This window comes from Furipterus horrens, unplaced genomic scaffold (assembly GCF_987537825.1).
Source record: "Furipterus horrens unplaced genomic scaffold, mFurHor1.1.pri manual_scaffold_5, whole genome shotgun sequence".
Classification (NCBI taxonomy): Eukaryota; Metazoa; Chordata; class Mammalia; order Chiroptera; family Furipteridae; genus Furipterus; species Furipterus horrens.
Genome location: NW_028327175.1, coordinates 77,417,405 through 77,428,294, shown reverse-complemented (window position 1 = coordinate 77,428,294; position 10,890 = coordinate 77,417,405).

Sequence of the window (10,890 nt, the reverse complement as noted above, 5' to 3'; positions counted from 1 at the left end):
CGATGACTCTATACCACTGAATATTATTATTGTTAGCATGAATTAGTAAGGGCCAGATATGAGGACCAATGTGTCTCCTTCAAGTTGCCACTGCTTCTTTTCTAATCATGAATGAATATCTAGAATTCCTTCCTTCATCTAGCGTGGGCTCTTGCTTGAGCTTGCCATTTAATTCAGTTGTATGGTCTCTGGTGAACTTATTTATTTGGCATTAAGTAATATGACTTTCCTCTCCATTCACTATGGCTCTTAGAGAAAAAAAAAAGTAGCAAAAATATATAGCATGTGCTATGGGATGAATTGTGTCTCTTCAAAAATTTATAATATTGGAATCCTAACTTCCAGTACCTCAGAATGTGACCAGATTTGGAGACAGACAGGGTCTTTATAAAGGTAATTAAGTTTAAATAAACCCATTAGGGTGGGCCCTAATCCAAAGACTGGTGTTTTTGTAAGAGGAAATTTGGACAGTTGCAGAAAGAAGGCAGCCTGGTAAACTAACCCAATACAGATCCTTATTCTTCAGACTTACCCACTTGAAGCTCCTCACACATTTTTAAATTTATTAGTTCAATACACCTTATATACAAATGGAAGGTTATAACATAATTGTTTCTCTTTCCAAACTCAATATGATATTACACACACAATCTTTACTAGAAAATATTTTAAACTTAGACCTTCAAAATGAAATCTATTGTCTTTGCATATGATTTATGTATCATTTTAACATTTCTAGATCCCTGATTCCCTGGAACCTGGTTTTACCTGCGTTGCATATGTACTATAGGATCTTCCACTAGCATGAGCATTGGCTTCTTTCAGATTCTTTCTTTTCTGAGCAACAGAATGGTTCAGTCCTTTCACCCCCCACTATACTACATGACAGGCATAAGGATCACCCTGAAAAGTATTACCAAAATTAATTCTTTAGAGGTCTGAGTGAGAAAAAGAGCAATCATGTGGTCACAGGAATGGAGGGAAAAATGGGGACAATCTGCTCTGCCAAGGAGGTTTGAGCTCTGAAGGGCTCCTCTGCCGAGTACACATTTTCTTAAGCTGGCAAGGGGTAAAGAGAATGGTACCTCGCCTGAATTCCAGTCCACACCCAGGGAGCCGTGAGGGATGTTGTCCAGTTGACTCACTCTAACCATTTATGTAAAAACCAAAAGCAGCCTTTTCAAACAAAGGTGAGGCCCAATGGAACATCAGAATGGTATCACTGCGGAAGTAACCCATGCCAGCTCCGAATGGACGACCACATATCACCAGGGAGCTGATGAAAACCAAAAGAAGGAACAAGACAAGACGAACTGAGGGAATAACGGAACCAAGGTTATTCGGAAAGTAATTCAAGGAATAGACAAAAACAATTTAAAAACACTTAAAATATATTTACAGAGAGTCAAGTGGCTATTATCTATTATAAGAAAAACAAAGATGGGGGAAGAAGAATGGGAGGAAGAGACTCCTATAAAGATGAGTAATTAGAGACCACAAATTGGATCTAGAAATTAAAAATCTCATTGGCAAAGTAGAAAAAAAATCAAATGCAAGGGATAAAAACAGAATGAACATTGCTGAAGGCTGAACTAGTATTCTGGGTAATAAAATATTTTACAATTGGGAGAAAAATGATAAAGAGATAAAATTAATAAATAAAAATTGAAACTAGAATTTTACTGCGTGATGTTAAATACCCATTCAATAAGAGTTTCAGAAAAAGAGAGCATAAGAAATGGAAGACATGAATAATTTTAGTTTAGCCCTCTGCTTCCCCAAACTTACTGATCATCCAGTCACCTGGGAAATTTTTGAAAAGTGCAGATCCATAGGCCCCATTCCAAGAGATGTGGGTTTAACAGGTCCAAGGTGTGGTGTGGGATTCTGTATTCTAAAGAACTCCTTATTGGGGGCTTAGCCCCCAGATGCTGATGACTCAACTCCATTAGCTGTTTGGTTCATGTGGGGCTCTGCTCCGTGGACATGCGCTCCAGTCCGGGACTCATTACTCCTCGTTCTAAACCACAGTGCTGACTCAGTGTGCTGTGTCTGAGGTCATGTGTGCCTCATATGGTCAGAACACAAGCCACAAAAATAATATTCGTGCTTTCTGCTTTATTTGAGACTAAACATGTCCCAGATGACAAACTAACAAAAGATGTAAAACATGTAAAACATCTTTTGTACTTCTAACTCTATTAGAAACTGTTATCGTGCATTTCTGACCCACCAGCTGATGTTGGAAGGCTTAAATCTCACAAATAGGATAAGAAGCTTGGCAGGAGTTTTGCAGTAAAATTACAGCTGTTCCATTCATGTGAATTTAATTGGGATTACATTAAGAATTAAAGATTTGTATATCACTATAGAATTGTCTTATTTGTAGCAAAGCCCTTAGAGTCACCCTTTCATTCTATTGAATTTATTATTAAGAGAGAATGTCTTACACTGAGCACATCATCACAAGTCCCATTAAGTAAAGCAGTAGCTTCTAGAAAAATGTACATGATATAAGCACTGAGCAGGAAGAATGAGAATCACACAGGAAATGGCCAATTCACATTCCAGTTGAACCAATAAAGTCCTTATTCATACTGTGGATGCTTGAATTCACTGCTCTTCTGGCGTGTTTAAAGACAGAGAATACAGATTCCATGGGGAGAGCCACCAAGAGAAGGCATGCTATCCCTATAATAGTTGAATGCTGCAGTATTAGGTGGTGTGAAACTAAGTCAATTTTTTTTGCTACCTCAAGAGTTATTGTGTGGATGAAAGTACACTGTAAATTCCACACACTAATCACATGGGAAGCATTTATGCTAACATTATTTTTATTATTATTGAATCACTGACAGCTTCTGAAGTCTCTCTCCTTTCTCTCCTGTTTGAATTTATTTTCTTATTACGCTCTAATACGATGACGTAGACCCATCAAAAACTGTGATTGCATTTCTCTGCAGAGCTCCTTTTACAATCTGACTTCCCTCCCATGTGCTTCTTTGTTCCCTTCCTTAGCCGCCTTTAAAAATGCCTTCTGACTTTCTATGATATTAGAGAAGAAGAAGAAAAGCACACAAGTTGAAACATTTGCATAAATCAATTTTATTAGTAACTGTTATCTGTTAAGGCTGAACTGTCCTGAGTTTCTGTGGGTCTGTCCAGCTGGCAGCACGTCCCCATGAAGGTTCAGACAGCCAGTCAACTGCTTTGATACACTTAATGGTTAAATATTTTTCATTCTCATTTTCTACTCAGAAAAGAGGGCTAAAATAAAATTTGGCTCCAAGGAAATCTCTTTGTTCAGCTAAGTACGTGTTGGAATTTTCAAAAGATTATACTCCTCTCAGGTCCAATAAGTTAGAGGGAGATTTTTTATTACAGTGCCTGGTACTTGTGGTGAATGTGATTAAAAACTGATTAAAGGACTATCAAAAATACAGTGAAAATACTGGCTATAAGTTTAGAAGTTAATAAAAATCATGACCTCAGTGTTTCTGAATTTCTTTTGAAAGTAAAGAATATTTTCTTGAACTGGGGAAATAAAAACAAAAACTGTATCCTAGTAATCAGCTCCTAATGATTACATGTCCAGGGGAGAGGAGACCCCAGTACTTCTACTTCAGCTTTAACATATTTATGATATTTGTTTACATATGTTAACAGGCCAGCATGACACATATTCTTTTTTGCCTTTCTTTAAGTTGCAGACACACTGAGTGTAATCAGTACAATACAGAAATAGAATACCGAGTCTATTAGAAAAAAAGATAACATTTATTTGATCTTGATTTAGAGTATAATTTATGTAAATTATCAAAAAAAAGTGCAGGGGATAGGATCTTGATAATTTCCTGATAAATTTCAAGTTAGATCAACATATTTATTGGCCCATCACCAAGGGATACATTTTGCATTCATCCAGTATAAATGTGTTCTGAGATTTATGATTATATTTTTGTTATTTTTAAGAGAAAACTATTAAAATATAGCCTAGCCATACCTTACAAGTAATGAATAGTCACCTTGACCTCCCTCTTGGGCATCTTGTTATTTAAGGGCTTGTGTTTGAAAAATGCCTGAAACTGGCAACATTATTGATGTGCAACTCACTTTTTGCATTTTCAAAAAATTATCAGAGGTGGACTTGATGTCCATAGACATGTTAGAGGTTTTTAAACAATAGTACCATGTTGTTTGTTATACCTGTTATTGTAAGAGTCTTTGTGTAGAAACAGTTATAAATACAATATCACATTTAATTACTTATGAGAAAATAGCAAGTTTACATTATAGTTAAATAAAAAGAAGTGAAGACCAAAATTTAAAATAGACTTTGCCACATTTTTGACAAGACTAGCACTTTCCTTCTTTGTTTCTATTTTTTACCATAGAAAAATGTTTCTAGGAAGCCTCAAGTAAAGCCAAGTTAGACATAGAATCACATTTTAGATGTATATGGAGTAAATATAACTCTTAATTTGTACTTCTAAGAAACAAATCATATTCTTCCTTGTATATTATTATTTCTGACATATAATACCCCTTTCTTAGATTCCACACTCTTTGAGAGTTTAATAGCTTCCCTGGACATAGCCAAATCCTTGGCTTATAGATATGTTGATATTAGATACATGCAGGATGACTCAAGTTTGTGCTTCACATCTGTATCATCAAGCCCAGAATCAGTCTCCAGTCTATTGGAGGAGAGGGTGAAATAAATACTTCAGCGATGATATAAGAAAACTGATGGTGAAACCTAAAATAAGAGTAATAGCATAAATTTGAAGGTGGGGGAAGGAAGCAAACTAGGAGACCTTCACAAGAGGGAGCCACACTGAGTCAGAGTTTTCAGGGATCAGGAATATTTCTGCAGACTCAACAGGAGGTGGAGGAAACACTGGTTTCCAGCCTGCCCCGCTTCCTTTCTCTTTGACCTTCATAGCATGTTGGGCTCCACCTATGTAGATCTTTACTCCATCTTCACACACTCACACTTCCCTCTGATTTTGAGTACTTCATTGCTATGCCTCATGCATGTTCCCCTTCTCTGTAGTTTCTGAAGATCTCAGTTTTTAAAAGCTCAACTCAGATGTTATCTCCTTTATGGATGTTTTTCTACTCATGTCTCTCCTGTGTCCTCTGGATATCTGTCACTCCCTCCCCTGACACCCAGCATAATAGGTTTATTCCTCTTTTATAAAGTAATCACACAATTCTATACACCTATCAGAATGGCTTAAATGAAAAATAATGAAAATACTAAATGCTGGCAAGAATGCTGAGAAGCTTGATTACTCATGCATTGCTGGTGGGATTGTAAGATGGTACAGACATTTCTGGAAAACAGTTTGCAGTCTCTTAAAAAATCTAAACAATACCATCGTATGACCCAGCAATTGTACCTCTGGGCATTTATCCCAGGGAAATTAAAATGTATGCTCACACAAAAACCTGTACATGGATGTTCATTGCAGCTTTATTTGGAATAGCCAAAAGCTGGAATCATCCCACATGTCTCTCAACAGATGAATGGTTAAATACATACCATGAAATACTACTCAGCAATAAAAAGGAACAAACTATTGACATAGTTATTATCATCTAACAACTTAGTTGAATCTCTAGGGTGTTATGCTAAGGAAATAAAAGTCAGCCCCCAAATGTCATATACGTCATCATTCACTTGTGTAACATTTTTGAAATGGCAAAATTTTAGAAATGGTGGCTGCCAGAGGTTAAGAATGGGGAGGGAGCAGGGAGTGGTTGGTATGGTTATAAAAGAGCAACACAACCCTTGTAGTGATGAAATTGTTCAGTATCTTCATTGTGGTGGTGGGTACAGGAACCAACACAAGCAATACAATTCTGTAGAACTAAACACACACACACAGACACACACACACACACACACACACACACACACACACACACGGGTCCAAGTAAAACTAAGGAAATCTGAATAAAATGGGAAGATTGTATCAATGTAAATATTTACTTTGATATACTATAGTTTTGTAAGGTGTTATCACTGGAGGAAATAGGGCAAATTGTACAAGAGAACTCTCTGTATTATGTCTTGCAACTGCATGAATATACAATGATCTCAATGAATTTTTTTTTTTTTTAAACCAACCTAATTACATGGGATTGAAAATTGGTTTAAGTGGTCATATACTTCAGGAAAAATACAGAGACATATTTCTTTGCAGTCCTGATTCCTAGTATGGTGACAGACATATGATAGGTACCTAACACATTATTGCTACAAGAATTAATTTAGGGGACAAAGGAAAGTGAAGATTCAAAGATGGCTGATATTTCTATTCTGAAGTATTGGGAAGATGGTGATACCCATAATTAAAATAAGAGACATGAGTACAAGGTACAGATTTGACTTGAGGTAGATAAGCTCTCTTTCACTCTCTTACTCTCTTTTCAGGAAATTTCAGTGGGATATACAAATAGAAATATCTAGCAGGCAGCTTCAAATATTTCTATAATCCCAATGTTCTAGTTAAACACAAATGTTCTAGGTATACCTCAATACATTTATTTTTTATTGAATTTATTGGGATGACATTGTTTAACAAAATTATATAGGTTTCAAGTGTACAATTCTATAATACATCATCTGTATATTGTATTGTGTGTTCACCACCCAAGTCAAAACTTTTCCCACTTCTATTTAGCCCTACTTTATCCTCTCCTTCTTTCCCTCTGGTAATCACCACACTGTTGTCTATGAAAATTTTTTTTTTTGTTGAATCATCTCCCATCACCATATTTGGCCCCCTTGACCCTTTACCACCCCTCACCCCCTTCCCTCTGGTAACCACCATACTGTTGTCTGTCTGTGTCTATGATTTTTACTTTCATATCCCACACATGAGTGAAGTCATATGGTCCTTAGCTTTTTCTGACTGACTTATTTTGCCGATATGTAGAGATAACCAAAGTGTCCTTTGGTGGACGATTGGATAAAGAAGATATGATACATGTATTCAATACATTTCTTAAAAAGAACTTGATTGAGCTTTTGTAGTCCATTTTCTAGTCTGTAATGCCAGATACTCAACCTGACAAACCGACCATTAAAATAGACTTGATTATCACATTCTGAATAGCCTTCTCATTTTATAACTATAATCTGTTTATTAGCAATAATCTTGATCCAGGGTTTAAATTATTAACTCTTCATCAGAGAGATTATCAGATGTTTTCCCGTAAATCTAAGGAGTTAGGTATTGCTTTTAATAAAATATCAATTATAAATGGATATAAGAACATTTGACATGAAATCATAATATTAGTCAATGCAATGGGTAAAGTTAAATCCAGTTATATATATTATAGTTATATATCACTTTGTACGAAACTGTTGACTGTAAAACTAGGGTATGTATTTTAGTATTACAAATCTATAAAGGAATTTCAATAATCATCTAGTTTTATGATTACAACAATCTTGAATAGTGGCCAATATTCTTCTTGACAATCTCTAGGCATTTAAATTACATATGCTTCTTCAGTCAGTTCTTGAGTTTTATCACTGGTGTTTAAAGGAGTTTTTTTCTGTGTCCAAATGCACTACTTCTATTAGTGGAGACTATGTTGTATTCATCTTTGTGCTTCTACAATCTCCTATGGTGTTAGGCAATGAGGCAGATGCTCATATTGTGTGTCAATAGCTAAATAAATGCTGTAATTGTGTCCCATTTTCTCATGTCAAAGTCTTTAGGGAAAAGAAAAGCATAAAAAACCTCTTCTGATCATGAAGATAATAATCAAGTCAGCCCTTAGTGGTCTCTTCTCCAAGTTAAGTAACTGGAATTAATTTAACCTTTTCTCATAGAACTTAATTTCCTTTCCTAATTAATCATCCTCACTATTATCCTTTGAATCCACATTAGTCTTCACATATGCTTTAAAAATTTGTCACCAGTTGGACACTCCATTCCAATAAGGACCTCATTAACTTAAAATATATTAGCTCAATTACTTTGTGGCTTATGTACATTATTCATTTGTTACTTCAGTTTTGTAGTCCACACTACCCTGTGATTCTTTCTGCCACATTGGAAGCTTTTGATAAGTGTTTGTTGAATGACTGAATTGTTTATGATTTGGTCATGCTAATAGATCTTTCTCTTTGAGAGAAATGTACCAAGCTGTGTTCCTGTCTGGCCCAATATCCAACAGATCTTTGTGCAAATGGCTCTTTCTGCTTTTACTTAAAGGGCAAAAGAAATACCCAATTGTCAGGCACAGGCTGTCAGAATTACACATTTATGACAACAAATGCATTTCTGCCAGGCTGGGCTTACCTACCTGATCCTGTCTTTATGATACCTTCTTAGAAAGAACCTCATGAGGCTGGGTTCCTGGTAGGCCGATTACATCAAGACTGTGGATATGATTAGACACATCTGAATTCTAGAAATGAATGCTACGCTTACTCTGACACCTTGGACCATATTATAATACCATGTTACCTTTTTTAAATAAAGGTATTACTTAGATTTTTAGACTTTTAAATTTACTGGAAAGCAGGAATTGTGTTTCAGTCATCTCAAGCCTTGCACAATGACTTGCACATAGTAGGCACTCAAGTATTTGTTGACTTGAAGGCTGAATGAATGACATATCTATTATAGCTTACGATAGTTTAATGAAGGTGTCATATTAAATTTTATGAATAATAGCAAACAATAAATATTTGTCCATTCATTTAAGCTAGGATTTTTATGCCACTGATATTATATGTTTGGCAGATCTTATTATTTTAGCATTCCTGGGTTCTATTTAATTTACAGTCTATTATTATACCAAATTGACATTCAATATTTTCTCAGTGTTTTTAAATTGGGAGTTGACCCATAGGGAGATCATGGGTTGTTCTCAGGAAGTCAGAGAGACTGCAGCCCCAGCACTCTGAATAGTTGCTTGGGGAAGAGTCAGTGAACTATGGGTGACCCAGCATTCTCCACCTTCTGCCTCCCCTTGGGCACTTCCTCCTTTCAGATCTGATGTGATACTGAGAGGGAGACCAGAGCTACTGCAGAATCAGTAAGATGAAAAGTAGACTTATTTTTCTGTGGACAGTTGTTATGAGTCATGGAAAACCCAGGGGAGTTCACAGGATGAAAAAGTTTTAAGAAGTCCTGAGGTGACCTCAGGCTGATGCTAATTGAATTCCCTTGACAAAGGATCTTAAATGATGTGGAGCAGTTACTGTTTTTAAATGAGTGCAGGGAAAACAATTTTCCCAGGGTGTTTCATTGGAGACCAAAAGGTCACTCAGATTCTGCAGTTACCAGTCATGTGCAAATCAGTCTTTGGATTAAGCTGAGGTCTCAATCCACGGGTTCTGAAATTAAAAGACTTGGATTTGCCTTGCTAATTGTATTTTTCTTTTCAGGGGAAGACAGTGTGATTTTATTTTACCGTCAAAGCTAAAAATATGTGAAGTAAAGTATTCAAATTTCTATTATCTTTAACAGAAGAATTTCAGGATAATTTTATACAGCTACAGTCTATTAAGAATTGACAGCAGACTGACTTATGTTTGTTGTGTTCCAGGGTTCAGACCTTTACCTTTCTCTGTATTGCACACACCTCACAGAACAGCCTCACTCGGGCTCATGATTTTACCATCCCTGTACACAGGCTTTTCTTGGGACATGCTCAATTTATGCCTGTTCCCTGGGGAAGTTATTGGTAGCCCTCCTATCATTCTCAAAAATGTCCTATAACATTTTTGAGAATCTAGACTGATAGGTATTTTTAGACACCTCAACCTTGAAATAACATAGACACTTTTCCCTCACTATGCCCAATACTGGACTAATTATACCCTTAGCACTCATTTCTTTCCTATATTCCTTGCTCCCTTGACACACCTCATCTTCTGTCATCTCCAGTGCATGTTCCTCCCCTCCTGAAGTTCATGACCATCTACTCTTCTTGGAGTTGTTGCTGATAAACTTTATGGGTGCTCCTGTACATTCATTGAGGGTTCTGGGTAGATTAATGCTCAGAATCTCTTCTACCTTAGTCCCACAATCTATCTGAATTGCTTCAGCGTCCGGGTACATGATTGCGGCAAACCCCATTGGTTACCTGCCCCAAAGCCATCTTGTTCCCAGACAGATGAACCATGTTGTTGTTCATGTGGAAGCATGCTCAAGTCTAGGAGATGAATCATGATTTGTTTCATTAGGGGTTCTCATTGCTGGTAACCTATCAGAATCTTCTTGAGCATTAAAGAAAAATGCCAGTGCTAGGAACAACTTCAGAGATTCTGATATATTTGATCTTAGATGGGGCACAGATGTTGGTGTTTCCTAATATGCTGGTTACTCTGCAGGTCATTTTAATATGCAACCAGGCATGACAACCATGGTTCCAAACTCATCATGGAAAACTCAGTTCCCTTTGTGATCAGCCCAAGGCTACACATGCAACCCAGTTTCTACTAAAGTTTTTCAGGAGAAAGTTTTGCTTTCATGATAAAGAAGAATTTCATAAGAAAGTCTCTGTTACCCTTTACTTTTCTTCCTTTTTGGATACTATCCTATGAGATGCTTGTAGCTGTTGTAGCCATCTGTAAAGTGACTTACCATCTGAAGTGGTAAGTCAACCTTGTGAAATGGCAGAGTGGAAGAGGGTAAAGATCCTGGACTTTTGATGCCACTGTAGAATCTATGAACCAGCTGGAACCTGGCTAACTCTGGACTGTATGTTAGGAAAGCAATAAATATTCTTCCTAAGACCATTTTCTGTCAGGTCTTATGTATTTTGCTGAAAGCACACTTATGGCAGAGTATCCCATCTAACTTTCTAGACGATTGCTCAAATAACTTTTTCTATTAAGAGCAAGATAGTAAA